Source organism: Saimiri boliviensis, chromosome 8 (assembly GCF_048565385.1).
Source record: "Saimiri boliviensis isolate mSaiBol1 chromosome 8, mSaiBol1.pri, whole genome shotgun sequence".
Classification (NCBI taxonomy): Eukaryota; Metazoa; Chordata; class Mammalia; order Primates; family Cebidae; genus Saimiri; species Saimiri boliviensis.
Genome location: NC_133456.1, coordinates 63,479,245 through 63,497,155, shown reverse-complemented (window position 1 = coordinate 63,497,155; position 17,911 = coordinate 63,479,245). Strand labels below are relative to the sequence as shown.

Here is a 17,911-nt window from a genome sequence, read left to right as displayed (position 1 = left end):
TAAGGATTTTCTCCTAAAATCATTCTTCAAATTTGTCTTAAGTAATAAGAAAAAAAAATCATAATCCAGCTAAGGTTTTCTTTTTAGATAAGCACTTTAGAAGAAGGTTGTTATAGCAAGTGATAAACAAAGGGTGTGTGTTTCTTGATTTATAACAATCAATGGCATATTAATATATTTTTTAAAGAGCCAGAGTTTTAAAAAAAGAATTTCTCTGTCAGTTTAGTGTCATTTTTTGCTTAAGCCACCAGGGGGTGCTATGCTTAAAGAGACGCCGTGAGAGCAGTGAAAAGTGGGTCGGCTGTCTCTGGACAAAACCTAAAGATAAAATGACCCCGGGTGAACAAAAAGTGTCTGTTTGTCTGTCTGCCTTCCCCACTGACACACAGAGAGAGTCGAAACAAACCTTTTGAAGTTTGGTACTCTGTGTAGGCAAGGGGTACATATCTTACAAAAAAACAAGCATCTTAAGTCTTGGGAATAAATACATTTCACACTCAGGACTTTTACTGGACTCGTGTGTCTTTTCCAAAGCAATTCAGAGACGTGTTGGAGATCTTGCGCAAAAGTGCTGTCGCCACTAGCGATCTGGCCCCCATCCCTTGTGTGATCATGTGGTGAGTTGTAATCCTCAGTTTGCCAAGTTACCCCATTCATTGAGCTGGGGAGTTCTCAGTGAGTCCAGCATGCAGACATGAAACAAGTGGAACAGCAGACATCGTCATTTGGGCAAGGCAGTTGCATTACAGACTTTTGCCACGATATTTGAAAGAGCTCAACATAGTAAGTCAAAGGTAGTTTTTAAAACTTGCATTTTCAAATGTTTTGTTTTTTACCGTCAATGCACAGAAAATATTCAGCAGTCATGGTTGTGGATGTATTAATTACACTGGCCCCCCCACAAAAAGTAACTCTACCACATCTCCGGCAAATAAGTGAACTTCTTTTATTCTTCTGTATTATTTGTGCTCAATTCCCCTAGTCACCCCACCCACACACATACATACAACTGCCCCCAAAAGAGGGAGCCTGGATTCTGTTGTTTGTTTTTAACTAGGTGAATTTATGTGGAAATATTTCTGGCTGAAGCATTGCACAGTAAAATTGCTGATAAATGACTTCCATCTGGAATATACTTTGTCAGCAATTTAGGAAGCCATGCAGATTTATTTTCAAGAAACTCAAACTACTTTTCAGACCCATTACCCTTGTGCCAACTAAATAAAATCCCCCTTTCTCCTATTCTTTGGGAGTTCTGAACCGTAGCATAAAGGAATTCACAAAACACTTGCAGGAATTAATAATTGCATTCTCGCTCTTATTATGCAAAGCCTTATTAGAGCAGAGAAATTAAGGTTTCCATAAATTACAGTTCCAGAAGGTCCGGTGTGTCTGGCTTCAGTAAGCCCTCGTAACAGCAGCACAAAGAGGATCAAATATTCCAGGGCTCAGACTTTATCCTTTCCTCATCCAGAGATAATTCAAAGAGATGCTCTTCATTAGGGCCATTGGCAAACTGCCTACAGTTTTTTTTGGGGGGCTGATGTGAGCTTAATGATGCAGAACAGTGGCTTTGCCTCTTGTTGCACACACACCTCATTGTACCTTTAATCACATTAGAAAAACAACAACACACGAAGTTGCCTGGTCATTAAAGGGCATTACAAAGAGTGCAGACACATCAGTGATTGGGGCCATGCATTAGAAAATGCACGAAGACATTTAGGGACCACTCAAAGACTTCTATGGGGAGGAAGCCTTCTGCCTACCTGGGGTTGGTAAGGTCAGGTTCAGTCAAGTACAGTGGTTCTTTGTGCTTTTAAGATAACTGTGGTGTCCAGGTGGTGGGGGTCACAGGGCATTGTGGAACATCAAGACAGGGTCTCTGCCTACCAGAAATTTGAAATTTAACAGTTGCTTCATGATTTGGAAAACTTTAGCCTGTCCTGAGTAAGTTTGAGTACTCAGAAGCACTATTAAGGTGAAGGGACAGGGAGGGTTATCAAGGAATACCATCTCCTACTTGGATAAATTAATTGTCACAGGAAATCTCATGTTCTGGGAGTAAAGGGGTAGGGAGCCTGACAGCTCTTGAGCTGTCAGGTTTTGAGGTCAGGGAGTGGGGTTTGGCAATGTAAGGATGGGAATGTCTGTAGATCTGTGGCTTTGATGCCAGTGACTCCAGCACAGGCTAAGCACCAGCCTTGTATGCAGCTGTATACTGTCAGGTCAAGGGGACAGCCAGTCTGTGGATGCTTTGAGGAGGGTCTTCCGATGGAGGCCAGAAAGAGAGAAACAGAGTGGCAACCCAGCCAGTATATTTTAATCTTTCCACCTATTCTGACATCGACCAGAGACTCTTTGTAAAGTGGTGACATTTACTAATTTGTTGAGGCAACAAGGAAATAATGCTAGTTGAGAGTTAAGCTTCAAACTAGAAAGTATGACTAGCACATTGTCCTAAAGTCCACATGCACATTTTCAAGATAATAAGGAAAACTTATCTGTAAAGTTACAGAGCTCTTCATTGCCAATAGCCACAGCATTATTTATTGTGCACTTACTGGGTGTCAGTACAACGCTGAGTGTCAGCTGTGCATTTTCCAATCAGACCTGCACACAAGCATGAAGAGATAGGTAATACTCTCTTTCCCATTTCAGAAAGAAGAAACTGGCATACCAAGAAATGATAGTGGGACTGGGAGTCAGATCTGCACTATAATTCCCAAGTCTGTGGATTGTTTCCTTGTATAAATCATTTTCCAGCAGCATCAGTGAATGAATGATGACTGACTTTATAGGGAACCTGTGGGCCACTTTTTAAAAATCACGCTTGCTTTTGCAGGGCTAACATAAAGTCTCAGACAGGCCCATGTGCTACGTGGTACCTCCTGAGAAGGGTTCCTATGCTGGTCCTTCACATCAGGGGAGGGTGGTATGCAGAGAAAAATAAACCCCAGAGTAGCACAGAGTTCCCACTGGCTTCGCAGGCAGCCTGAAGAATGGATGATCGGAGAACACTTGTGTCTTTTTGCCTCTCAGTAATAACAGGAAATATCACATAAGATTAATTTGTGCCTCTTGTGCCACTTGAAGTTGTTGGCTTTGAGAAGCAAACACTTAACCAGTAACCGTGACTTGCCAGAAAACTATAGATGTGATACAGATTTGTGACTGTATATCAATCTAGTAGCCAGTTGGCTAGAAAAACACAGATTTCTACAGTAAATACTAATCAGAATCAAGTTAATGGAAAAGTCTGGAAACTTGACTTTGCACAATCCAGCTTGCATATTTAATCAGCTATATGCAGTACTCAGATGAGTTTACTGCTGTAGAGCAAAGCGACTCTGCATCAGCTGAGTCAGATGGGCCATGGTTCGATTAAGTATGGACCCAGTTAATGACGGTTAATTGGATGAACATAAACTTGACCTCCACCTAGCAGTTTTGAACCTGGCAAAATTTTCCTGCAAGTAGGAGTGTGTTTGCTTAAACCGCCTATTAATTCTAAAAGCTTTGCTTTAGAAGCAGCTTTGTGAATTCATTTAGGTGAAGTAGATATGGAAAAAGAAAGCTCATCTCGTTTGGGCATGGGGGCTCACACCCTATAATCTCAGCACTTTGGGAGGCTGAGGTGGGAGGATTGCTTGAGCCCAGGAACTCAGAAACAGCCTGGGCAACTTGATGAAATCCCCCCCCATCTCTACACAGACACACATACACTCACACATACACACTCACATACACACACAGAGAGAAATTTAATTTAGCCAGACATGATGGTGCATGCCTGTAGTCCCAGCTTCTTAGGAGGCTGCGGTGAGAGTTGGAGGCTGTAGTGAACTATGACGGTGCCACTGTATTCCATCCTGGGGGAGAATAACAGAGCAAAACCTCTTCTCTGGGGCGGTATAGGGGAGGGAAGTCCATCTTCTCCTCCTTCTCCTACCTTGACAAACCAGGGCCCTTTATTGACTGTGGGGCCAGTGTATGGCTAAGAAAGTCACTTTTTAATACATGGGCATTATTTGTCATTAACTTTTTTTTCTTGTCAATTAACAATGGATTATAAGCCACTTTTGTGTTGATTCTGAAAAGGAAGTACCAAGGGTAGGACCAGAGATTACCTCTTCCCTTCCTGCTTGTCTCCTCTCTAAGACACAAAGCTTTGGAGGACCATAAAGGGGTTTTCCTTCCTTTCCCTTAGGACTAGGGCCTGATACCATCCTGGCTTAGGTGTCCTTATGAAGTGTTACCAGGGCGCCCTGCACTACCCTCCATATTGTTTCCTTATGTATGTTAACTTGGCCTCCCATGTTATACTATAGACTCTTCGGAGGTCTCATCACCACTGTTACTCTCAGCACACGGTTGGTTGTATAAGTTGGATTTTATAGTGTTCGTGGGGAAGAGTGAGGAGCAAGAAAAGAAGAATACAGTTAGGAATTTAGAAAGAAAACAAGGTGTTGAATGAAATGACCATGGTTTGGACCAAGGAGTTGAGGATATGGAACAGAGGGGACACAAGACATTCATTTTTCATTAATTCAGCCAACACGTTCACCCAACCCACCAACCAAGCACTGAGAACCAAGAGGCTCACCCACTTGCCCTTCTGGCTCCCCAGTGCCCTTAGAATTCAGTGAATTCACTGTGGCTTACAGTGAGATCCCTGTGAGATCCAGCCTCTTCTGACCTCCCCCATAAACCTCATGCCCTGCTCATCTGCCCTGGTCCTGCAGGCCTCCTTTTGGGACCCAGAACCCACCTTATTCCTTCCTTCTCAAGACCGCAACTGGCTGTTCCCTTCGTGCAAGTTAGTTCACCAGTTCATCCTTGAGAACAGCTGAAATATCCCTCTCCCTGGAGACCTTACCTGACCGAAGAAAATCCCCCCACCTACTCTAACTTCTCTGCACTGTTGATTTCCTTCCCAGCGTTTTTCACAGCTCTTGCACTTTGTTGACTTATCACCTGTTTTTAACCCCAGTCTCCCTGGGCAAATGTTAGCCCCATGAAGGTAGTTATTTTGCATCATTCTCTGTGAAACCTCAGGTCCTAGCACATGACTACTAACTGTTCAGGATGTGTTTACCATATTAACTTCTGAGTGAGAAATGCATCAGGTGGATCCCACTTTGGTTTGGGAAGGGTTTTACTCTGACAGATGAGTCCATGTCCCTGGTCTCTAATGGCTTCCACAGACTTACAGCTGCATGTTGCCATGAGGCAGATGGTACGAGGTCACAGGGAGAAGAGAGCCCCTCTCTCTGTGTTTCTGTCACCCACCTGCCATGGCACGCAGAGGGAAACATATGGAACAGTGAAAAAAATCCAGGTTTAATAAATGAGTTGTCTCATGTTCATTAATAGTGCAGGAAAAGGTCATGGGTAAACATGGGTGAGGGGTGAGTAATGCACAAAAGAAGACCCTCAGCAGTTTGGGGTGAAGGCACAGCAGAGCATGCTAACCCTCCTGCATTCTCTGACCAGCGTGGGATTAGGCAGGGAACAGTCTTCACTCCCTAAAGCCCACAAAGCCAGTTTCTAGCAGTGCCACCGTCATTTATGTGACAGGTGTCATAACGTTGGTGAAATGTAGCTGAGCTGTGCTGCGGAAGAGCTCGTGCTGCTCTGAGAAATGTCAGGAATGAATGTGTCCTGCCTGGAGTGACCTGCTTGCCTACTTGTTCATCAAGGGCGTCTTGAGTTGTGTGCTCATTGGTAAACTTTGAGGAAAGGCTCCCCTTTCCATCTACTAATTGCCTGCCTCACAGGATAATTGTTTTTTCAAACACATTCAACATGGTATTCATCAGCTTGTGATAAAGAATAAGCAAAAAATAGCACGGAAGCAAAAGAATATTATTGGCATTAATGTTCAGTTGTGTTGCATGCTGGTCTTGATTTTAGTGGCAGTAGGAGGCAAAGATAGCTTTTTGACTGTAGAAGAGTCTCTGGAAGTTTCTCTTAAGTTGTTAGTTCTCAAAGTAGGGCCCTGGCCCAGCAGCATTACCATTCCCTGGGAACGTGCTTGTTAGAAATGCACTTTCTCAGGCCCTGCCCCAGAGCTACTGAATCAGAGACTCTGGGGTGGAGCCCAGCAATTTAGTTTACAAGGACTCCAGGTGGGTTTGGCCCAAGTTCACATTTGGGAGCCTCTGTTCTATATTAAAGCAAAAATGCTGGAAGAAGGAGGACTGCTAGGTGACCTAAGCCTTCTGACAGATTTTCTTGAGTCTTTGTTGGATGAGTAGGCAGCAAAGAAGTCACATCTCAGACACTTATATGTGGATCAAAAATTTAGCCATCTGTTGGTTAATACCAAAAATAAATTGTTTTGTTTGAGAATTTTTTCAAGCAAATAGTTCTGTAATATCTAGTTTACAAGTAGAAAATTGAAGGTTATTGAATTTTGTCTGTAAAGGCGAGAGAGAAGGAGGAAAAATTCTCAGATGCATCTGATCATATTCATCAGCTCGTGCTAAAGAATAAGCTGAAATAGTGCAGAAGTGAAACAATATTATTGGCACCAGTGTTCAGTTTCTGTTGCACACTGGTCTTGATTTGAGTAGCAGTAGGAAATAAAGACAGCCTTTCTGACTGTGGAAGAGTCTCTGGAAGTTGCTGTATATATAATAGATTACATAGTATGTATACATTTTATATATATATATATATATATATATATATATATATATATATAATGTATTCATATGTATGTGTGTATATATATATATCACCATATTCCTTCTCTGAATCACTCCAGGCTGCACCATTATCCTATATCCTCCTAAACAAGACACCCCCTACTCCTACAAATACTCCCTTCCCAATAGTAAATAAGAAAGTAATCTGATTAATTTCCAGTAATGTGAATGATGATGGGTAGAATTCTCCTTCCAGAAGAGAATGTATTTTTAGGAAGGACCCTATTATCCAAATGAATCCAAATTTGCAGAATTCTGATGAAAGTAAGTTTGAGCAGGGGCCTCTTTCTGATGAGAGGTAGATAGTACCATACTGACAGGTCGTGATTTATAGACACCGTATCTGGGGCCTTTCAGGTAACAGCCTGTCAATTAACATCACTGAACAATCTTTAGTATACATTTCTGGAAGTAGATTTTTTTGTATCTGAGGATGACCATTTTTTTTTTAATTGCATTTTAGGTTTTGGGGTACATGTGAAGAACATGCAAGATTGTTGCATAGGTACACACATGGCAGTGTGGTTTGCTGCCTTCCGTCCCCTCACCTGTATCTGTCATTCCTCCCCATGCTATCTCTTCCCACCTCCCACCCCCCCGCCCCTCCCCCATTTCCCCCCAACGGATCCCAGTGTGTAGTGCTCCCCTCCCTGTGTCCATGTGTTCTCATTGTTCAACACCCACCTATGAGTGAGAATATACGGTGTTTGATTTTCTGCTCTTGTGTCAGTTTGCTGAGAATGATGGTTTCGAGGTTCATCCATGTCCCTACAAAGGACGTGAACTCCTCGTTTTTGATGGCTGCGTAATATTCCATGGTGTATATGTACCACATTTTCCCTATCCAGTCTATCATCGTTGGGCATTTGGGTTGGTTCCAGGTCTTTGCTATTGTAAACAGTGCTGCAATGAGCATTTGTGTGCACGTGTCCTTGTAGTAGAATGATTTATAATCCTTTGGATATATACCCAGTAATGGGATTGCTGGGTCAAAAGGGATTTCTATTTTTAGGTCCTTGAGGAATCGCCACACTGTCTTCCACATAGGTTGAATTAATTTACATTCCCACCAACAGTGTAAAAGTGTTCCTATTTCTTCACATCCTCTCCAGCATCTGTTGTTTCCCGATTTTTTAATGATCGCCATTCTAACTGGTGTAAGATGGTATCTCAATGTGGTTTTGATTTGCATTTTTAAAAGTCTTAATAAAGACTGCACCCAAATGAGTCAGTCTGTGTAATACCTACCAGTGTGTGAGTATCCGCCTTAACTTGCTCTCTACCCCAGTACTCACTGGGGTAGAAGGGGATTTTCTTTTTTTTTTTTTTTTTTTTTTTTTTTTTTTTTTTTTTTTTCTTAGCTGTTTGCCTATCAGCTTGTCAAGGTGACAGACTGGCAAATGATGGAATCCTGTTTTTAACTTGCAAGCTTATACCAGTCTCAAGGTACAAAAATTCCACTAGGGCAGTAGTTCTCAAACTTGAACTGGCATCAGAATCACCAGGAGGGCTTGTTAAAACACTGGGCTCTGCAGTTTACCCCTAGACTTTAGATGCTTCTGGCCTGGGTGATCACCCTTTGAAATCCACTGCTCTAGGAGAATCATAATTAAGTAAGACTGATGGATGAGTGGATAAGTGAAAGGATGGGGGAAGACAGGGCATTTATGTGCCTCTTCAGTTCTACTAGTGTCACATTGCTTTCTATGTTTATGGTAGAGAGGTTCATGTGGCTTCACATCCCTGCCAACATTTGGTATTGTCTGACTTCTTAGTTTTCCAATATAGTGAACATGAAGCAGTATCTCCTTGTGGCTTCAATTTACTTCACACTGATTCATGAAGTTGAGTATATATTGATGTATATTGGCCATTTTTGAGTTTCTTCATTGTGTGTAAAGTGCCTGCTCCAACTTTTTGCCCATTTCTCTGTTGGATTTTTCATCTAGTTCTCTTGGTTTTAGAATTTTGAAAAACATAGTCTGGATACCAACCCCTCAGATGTAAGTGTGGCAAACATCTCCCAGTTTGTGGCTTGTCTTTGCATTTTCTTTATGATGTCTTCCAATAACCAAATCTCTTTAATTTCATATAGACAAATAAATCTCTTCTCTTCTGGTTTGTGCTTTTTGAATCTTTGTTAGGAAATCTGTTTCCTATCTCAGTCATAAAGATACTTACTTATATTTTCCTCCTAAAGTTTTATATAAATTTTGTCTATCACAGTTACTTTTTTATATATGGTGTGATGTTACAGTCCAACTTCATTCTGTACAAACACAGATTTTCTGGTACCTCTTATAGACAAACCAATCTCTTCCTCATCACGGGGAAATGCCAGTTTCACTCTGTGGTTGGTAGGTTTACAGGCGTTCGTTGTAACATTCTTTGTAATTCCATACATATATCTTAGAAATATTTTTTTTTTTTTTTTTTTTTTTTTTTTTTGAGACGGAGTTTCGCTCTTGTTACCCAGGCTGGAGTGCAATGGCGCGATCTCGGCTCACCGCAACCTCCGCCTCCTGGATTCAGGCAATTCTCCTGCCTCAGCCTCCTGAGTAGCTGGGATTACAGGCACACGCCACCATGCCCAGCTAATTTTTGTATTTTTTAGTAGAGACGGGGTTTCACCATGTTGACCAGAATGGTCTCGATCTCTCAACCTCGTGATCCACCCGCCTCGGCCTCCCAAAGTGCTGGGATTACAGGCTTGAGCCACCGCGCCCGGCTTATCTTAGAAATTTTTAAACTTATTTGACATTTAAGAAAACATTAAGAGGAGACCCAAGAAGAAATAATATTTTATTAAAAGCCTTCACTACCCCAAATTCTAAAGGAAAGTAAATCAGAAATGGTAACAGTAAAGGTGGAGTTAGCTGGCTGTAAGCATCTTTACAAAAAGTACAAAATGTCACCTTTTAAAAACATATAAAGCATTCTTCATCTGTAAAAAGATTTTCTCAAACTGTAACATTTGTTGTAAGAGAAGAGAAGACACATCTGTAAGACGGCAGTTAGAACTGTGTTTTTATAAACACATTTCCTAAGTTTACATGTTTCTAGCTAAAGAAATCCTAAGCAAAAAGTTTATTGTGTTTTGTGAACAAACAACACATGAACCAGATAAGGCAGACAAACACTTACTATTCACAGCAGTAAACCAGTGAAAACAGAGGTAATTTGTCAGACATCTGGGAGAATAACAGTTTTCTCCCAGTGCGTTAAGCAGTTTACCATAGCAGAGACACATTCCTGTTTTGCCACACATGACAATTAATTATTCCCCTCCCCTGCCCAAAAGTGTCAGTGGTTGTGGCACGTAACATTAGAAGTGACATGCATTTTAATAAAGTAAAACTCTAAAGAATATGAACCAATTTTCCTTTATCAAGCAGCTGTTTTCTATTTTGGGAGTCTCAAAACAGAGAAATTACTATCCTTCATAACAATATTTCAGTTAGCAGTGGGAGATGAAAAGCAGCAGCTATTTCCCCTCAGAAATCACAGTGTATTTTACATTCAAGATTACGTTCCTTTTCATCTAGTTAGGAGATGACTGGCAGGAATAACTTGTAATGCACATACTGTACGTTTTATATGCTAGTTGCTGTATGTTGCAGCCAACTGCATACACTGATGTGTTCCTATTTGGACTAATTCCTTAATAAGAAGTACCGCTGCTTCCCTTGGCTTGGTATTTCCTTCTTTTGTTTCTTTCTCTGGCACCTTTCTGAATCTAAGATTCGTAGCATTGGAGAAACTGGAGTATCTGGAAACTTCCCAGTATTTATAGTTTGAGTTGTTTAGCATGTCTGTCTAATCTCTCCCTCCCCAATTAAATTAACTTGAACTTTTTGTCCATGTTGCATCGTGGATTGGAACTGAAAAGTAGTGACTGTTCCCCAAAGGGGAAAGCGAGGGAGTCAACCACCACTGAGAAATCGACCAAAAGGGTCCATGCATCCTTTTTCTCAGTTGTCCATGAAGTCCCAGGATCAACTCTATTCCGTATCCAATCATGGCTAAGAAATAGCCAGGGGAGGGATATTTACTTGAAACACAGTTCCAGTGTTGTTTACTTATCCTTGAATTAACAAGTGACAGCCCAAGATTAATATTTCAGTGATTTTTTTTCCTATCCTCATAAGAACAATGATACATAGCCTTTGAGTATTATTTATCCTGCAGAGGCTTAAATGCATCAGTTATATACAAAAGCTCATGTAATTCTCAAACAATCCCTTAAAATATATATATATACTGTTACTATTTCCATTTCACAGATGAGATAACTGAGAGAGTAGTTAACAAAGTGGCCTGGGGTCACACTGCTGGTATGTGGCAGAGACAAGATCATAACACAGGACCATCTGACTCCAGTGACTTTGGGCAGGCCCCCTCACTCTTCCTGTCACCACACAGTAGTGGGTGTCTCCCTCCAGTGTTCCTGGAGGAACATTCCAGTACAGCACAATAGGAAGGAAAGTCCCTGCCCTCAAGGGGCTTACATTCTACAGAGAGATGGGGTCAGAAGTTAAATACTACACTGATGAGAATATAATTACAATGTGGGGTAAAGATTCTAAAAGAATGTGGTTCTACTGCAGAAACATCATATGAAGACCTAAACCAGAAACTCTGCTCAGTTTTCTCCTCTGTAAAATGGAGGTACTTGGCCGGGTGCAGTGGCTCACACCTGTAATCTCAGCACCTTGGGAACCCAAGGCAGGTGGATCACAAGGTCAGAAGATCGAGACCATATGGCCAACATGGTGAAACCCCATATCTACTAAAATTATAAAAATTAGCTGGGCATGGTGGCACACATCTGTAGTCCCAGCTACTTGGGAGGCTGAGGCAAGAGAATAGCTTGAACCCTGGAGGTGGAAGTTGCAGTGAATCGAGGTCATGCCACTGCACTCTAGCCTGGCAACAGAGCAAGACTCTGTACTCCCCCCTCCCCACCAAAAAAGTGGAGGTAGTTTTGTAGCTGTAGCAGTTAAATTGAGGTATCAAGGTGATATCTTGCTCAAGTAGAAAAGTTCATCCTATTTTGTTAAAGCAGGAGAAGGATTCCATTTGCAAGTTGCCACAGTCTAGAACCACCTGATTGTCTCAAAGGCAGCATTTACTGAGTGCCTACTATGTTCTCTGGGTCATGTGCTGAGGGAGAGGTTAAAATAGCCACTTGCTCACAGTGTTCATGGCCTACTTCAGAGGACCTCCCTCTCCCTCAGAGCCTCAGTTACTAAAGGGGGATTTGTTCTTTTTATGGCTCTGCCATGGAGTGGCTCTGGAATCTGTGGGCCTCTCTGAACCTTAGACTCTTCTTCTGAAGCTCAGGTATATGAGCTCTTTCTCCTAAGGTGTTAGGAGTGTCAGGGTGCTCTTTAATGTGTGTGTAAGTGTATCTGGAACCTTTGTGGCATGGTATTAGCTCTGTATGTGGGCATATAGTCAGCACTTCATATCTATCAGTTTTTCATCTGTGGATTCAACCAACTGAGGAGCAAAAATACTTGGGAAAAAAATAATTCCACAAAGTTCCAAACAGCAAAACTTGAATTTTCCACATGGCAAGTACTATGTTGAATTCCCATGAATTAAATGCTGTGCAAGCATTGTATTAGGTATTAGAAATAACATACAGATTATTTAAAATACATAGGAGGATATAGGTGTAGTTGGTATACCAAGCCTACGATGGCAATTAGGACAAGTATATAGCCATATGATTTAAACTATATGGGAGAATGCAAATTCTACATGTGCCATTTTATATCAAGAACTTGAGAATTCATGGATTTGGGAGGATACTGGAGCCAGTATCGTACGGATATGGGGAGGTGACTCTAATAAGCCAGTCAAGGATCTGGGTGTTGAAGGAAAAAGCCAGCATTTCTAGAGAAGGTGGGGGCAGCCAGGCTTCCAAAATTGGGTCAGAGAGGGTCATTGTTATGGGTTTAAGGTCTCCTGAAGGACAGTTAAAATGAATGGAATAGATCCGGAAAGGTCAACTTATGTGGACATCTTCAGGGATCATTGGTGCTACATCATTTTCTTTAAAGGAACAGAAGAGAATAAGGCTTTCAGCAGAAGTTTGTAAGGCCAAAGCTTCTTAAAACAATATGCAGAGGTGGAAATAAGCAGTACTTGTAGAGAAAATTCTCAGATTCACTATTTGTTCAGCAGGTTATTTCTTGAACACCTCTAGTGTGCCAAGTAGGGGCAGCCACTGGCAATACTGCAGTGGTCAAACTAACAAGGTTGTGATCCTAGATGGAGAAAGACGTCCACCAAGTTTTATCACGCAGATGAAAATGCACCAGCAGCCAGCACTATAGGTGGCCAGTGCCAAGTGCAAGGAGAACAAAACAGAGGCTGGAACCCAATTACCATGGCTAGGCTGGGCTTCCTGAGCCATCTGAATATAGAGCAATCAGCATCAGCCAGGGAGAGGCTCCAAGGCAGAAGGAGTCATGGATTTCTTGGAAAAGCATTTCACTGATAATACTTCAATGTGCATATGTCTCCTACACTGTCTTGTATCCAGAGAGGGCTGTGTTTCTAAGGGGCTGTCCCACGTTTGACACATATTCCTGGAGCTAAAGCATGTGAAAACAGGAAAATATGAAAGCTATGTGTGGATGGTGGTATATGACTCTGCAATGTATATTTAAAAGAAGAAATGTTTTGGAAAGTCAATAAAAATGTTAACCACATCCCCCTGCAAACTAAAAAGCTGATGTAGGGAACATATTTTCCAATTACACATTTTAAAACATGTATGTTTATATCAACAAAAGATAGCCTATGTTAGACCCAGATAGAGTTGATATGCTGAGCCTACGATAGCAATTAGGACAAGTATATGGCCAGAAATGTCCTCTGGACATACTCAGCGGATGGTACCACTGCAAAACACGTTTTTCAGTGAGCTCATCCGTAAGGCACGATGAAATGAGGTCAAAGAAAAGCTTAGAGAGCTTCATACTCATGGTTTTAAACTCAACTGAGAAAAGATTTAAAGGAAAAATCCCTGACCCAAACAAAAGCAGGGGAAACTTCGTGTTGCCTAAAGCAACTAAAGAAAAACACTGCGTTCTCCCGTGGCTGCTCTCTGCCGTTCTGTGCAAAGGGGATCCATATTATTGCCTCCAGCAAGCTCATTTCTGTTTCTCAGACCCACACACCACTTTGCTGAACAAAGCTGCGAGTGCATTTCCACCCAGTTGGACACACTTGCTAACGACACTGATGCATCAGAACTATAAATGTTCACCTCCGTCATCTCCTTCTACCCTCTGATAACTTTACTCTTTAAAAATTTGTTAACATCCTTTTTCCAGCCTTACATTTGACATAATCAAAGCCATGTACATGAACCCCCCTTTCTCTGTCTGAAAAACCCCTACATTTCCTCAAGTTCTAATTGCATTATCAAGTGTTTTGTTTGGTTCATTAATTCCCTCCCAGATGATTTGCTCCTGGTAGGTTTCTAGCATATTCTACCCATGTCTAATAAATCATCTTACAAAATGCTGCAGGTTTTTCTCCATCATAGGGATCGAGTTCACACACTAATTTCTGTGCCCCTGCGAAGTTTTATTCTCCTTCCTCTCACTAAAAGCAAGCCCTTTAGCTTCATTGCTAAAACTAACAATTCGACAACAGAGAAAATTTCAGAAATAAGCTTTGGCCAGGCCAAGTCCCCAGAGTCATTTCAATGCTCACTGAGCTGGAATATTCCCAGGGTTATTCTATCACCTAAACAAACCTCCTCCAGGTGCACACAGGTAAGGCGTCCATCACTTCTGTGTCCCCTGTTGGACCTGGGAGTCAGGGAGATGAAGGATCCGCTGTGCTGATGTGACGCTACCATGTAACTAACCTAAGAACAAGAAAATGAAGTCAGGAAGTTTTAACTGCATAGCCACAGGGTGGGAAAAGATATGGGGCCCAGTTCCTGCTTCCAGGATGTGATAGGATTATTGGGGCAGGAGACTGTGGAGTTGTATCTATGAAGGATGTAAAGCATTCATAGAAGACCAGGTGGGGAGTGATCTGAAATAATCCAGAAGGGTGTAACTATCAGTCTAGTGAGGTTCTTCTTACATTAAAAGTCATCATCATCTAATTTCCCAGTTTTTACAGATAAGGAAATTGAGATCCAGAAATGATCAGTGGTTTCTTTAGATGCAAGTATACTATTTTGTTCCCAGCATTTATCAGTTGACTCACCTATGCATGAATCTTGTAGTGTTTTTAGCCCATTCATACTTCCACAAAATGTTTAATTTTGTTTCTTTTCAGTTCTCCCAAAGTATCGTGGGCCTCCTATGTTTAAGTCAGGTGTTCTCTGCAGCTAAAATATGGTAGTATCCCAGCATTCTTATTTTTTTAAATGTAATCACAAAAAGCAAGGATCAATTATTATAATGTGGTCATATTTTAAAGCCCTTCTGTGCCTGTGAAGTCGAGAAGGTGAGTCATTTTATTTCCCATTTTACAAGTGATAAATATCTTAGGATGTCATCATTATTCTTTTTGTGCCATTTGTAAATCACATTTATAAATCTTTGAGAAAGAAGTACACACTTAAGTTTACTTTTGATTCATATAGGTTCTAAATCTTCCCAATTTCTGTGTCTTCCATCAGAGATGTCTCCACTGTTAGTGATTCCAATGAACTCAATTTTCATTGGTTCTTCTTACAAACCAGTATTTCCAGAAATCTGCATCAATTTCTCCCAGTGATTGCACATTTCAGTGGAGATAGCTCGGAGACAGTGTATCCATTCTAATGATAAAAGTTGTCTCTGGTTGCATGGAAGGGTCTCAGCTAACAGAAAATTTTGCCAATTCAGTAAAGATACATCCAATTCATTATTGCACGTAAGCACTCCTAAATGGAGTATTCATACACATTACAAATTCAGTTTGAGCTGATAGGGAGGGTTTCTTTTTCTCTTACAGCTTTTCATCAACACAGCAGAAAAGAGGCAAATATTTTCTCCTCTAACCTAAATTGCCCCAACAAGTTGAGCAATAATTTGCAATTAAAATGGAGAATTTTTACAAAGCCGCTTTTCTGCTTTAATTCTGTATGTGAACTAGATAAGCAGTGAAATGTTATTTCTCCACACATGCACACACAGCATCATTCTCCAGAATAGTTCAATTACAAAATACGGAACACTGCTCCCCACTCTAAAAAAAAGAGCTAGAAGGGCTCTCGTGCTAACTGCAGGCTTCTATTCAGTTATTCTCATGGGAAAAGAAAGAAGATTATGAAAATTTTCAGAATGAGAATAAAGAAAATCACCAATCATAATGCCACTTTGAACTGCTGATATCCAATAAAAATCAAAACTAAAAATTATCTGGGTGTGGTGGCTCTTGCCTGTAATCCCAGCACTTTGGCCAGGGATCACTTGAGGTCAAGAGTTTGAGACCAGCCTGGCCAACATGGTGAAACCCCGTCTCTACTAAAAATACAAAAAATATTAGCCAGACATGGTGGTGCATGCCTGTAATCCTAGCTACTCAGGAGGCTGAGGCACCAGAATCATTAGAATGCGGGAGGCAGAGGTTGCACTGAGCCAGGATTGTACTATTGCACTCCAGCCTCGGCAATGGAGTGAGACTCTGCCTCAAAAAAAAAAAAAAAAAAAAAATCTAGGGAGGTTGAAAATGGATATGGTTTGGATTTTTTAATATGGTTCTCAAAACAATATGGGGCAGTTCATGCAAACGACAGAGTTTTAAGAACAAGTGGGTACAGCTTCCCCCACTGAAACTAGGGAACATGCATCTCATTTTGCAGAGAGTTTCTGAGATAGAAGATTCAGTGGCTTTTCTTTTTTTTTTTTTTTTTTTGAGACGGAGTTTCACTCTTGTTACCCAGGGTGGAGTGCAATGGCGCGATCTTGGCTCACCGCAACCTCCACCTCCTGGGTTCAGGCAATTCTCCTGCCTCAGCCTCCCGAGTAGCTGGGATTACAGGCACGTGCCACCATGCCCAGCTAATTTTTTGTATTTTTTTTCAGTAGAGACGGGGTTTCACCTTGTTGACCAGGATGGTCTCGATCTCTTGACCTCGTGATCCACCCGCCTCGGCCTCCCAAAGTGCTGGGATTACAGGCTTGAGCCACCGCGCCCAGCCGATTCAGTGGCTTTTCTAATGAGTCACAGAATAAACCATTCTTCCTTCTGCACCCACCTTCCTTGTGGGAGGAGACAAATGATTCCAGAGTCTTAGGAAGCAAAGTTTCTAGAAATAACACCTCAGGTTGGGGTAAGAACAGCAGACAGCGTCCTCAACGTCCACATGTACTTGTGAGGGAAGCCCCCAGGAACAGTGACTTGGGATCCAGAGCCCATTACAGAAAGACTGTGTCGGTATGGAGTGATCTTGCAGCAGAACAGTGAAAATCCTCAAGAAGCCCAGAATCTATCTAGGTCCTAATTTGTTTCAAGCTTTTGAAATTTGGTATTTGCATTTGCTTTGTCTTGAGACTTCATACCTCAAGTATTTTAGCTTAAAAGAATAATGTATTTGGAGAGTAAGAGGCCAAAGTTAAGGCTCCCAAACTATTTAATAGCTAATAATCCTTAGGCAAGTCACTTACTTTCTGACAGGCTTACCGTGGGAGGGTCCCTCTTCTTATGCCATGTCATCCTAATTTTTTCTAATCTCTTCTTCACACAGCAGCCAACTCCCATGATCATGTCTCTAAGTTACAAACCAAACGGAAAAAACAAACCAAAAAAACTTTAATCTTGTCCATTTTCCACCCTCCTCTTAAATCATCTCAAAATCCAAGTCTTTTTTGTTTGTTGGGGGGGCGGTGATGAAACTACCTAAAATTTACTCTATTGGCAAATTTCCAGTATGTAATAAACTATCATTAGCCATAGTTAATACTAAAAAGATTTAAAAGGTAACTGTAACATAATGGATATGTTAATTTACTTGACTGTAGTCATCACTTTATTACACATATGTCCAGGTGTTCTTTAACTTATGATGGACTTACATCTTAAATCCATTTTAAGTCAAAAATGCACTTAATATTTTTAATATACTGAACACTGTAGCTTATCCTAGCCTCCCTTAAATATGTTCAGAACACTCACATTAGCTACAGTTGTGCAAAATCATTAACTGCAATAAAAGTTTGAAAATCTCATGTTAT

The 17,911-nt window shown here is 41.2% G+C and overlaps 1 protein-coding gene across 4 annotated transcripts in view; it reads left to right on the top strand.

Moving 5' to 3' along the window:
- Nucleotides 1-17,911, top strand: part of PDZRN3 (PDZ domain containing ring finger 3) — a 239,860-nt gene that overhangs the window by 189,275 nt on the left and 32,674 nt on the right. The window lies entirely within an intron of this gene.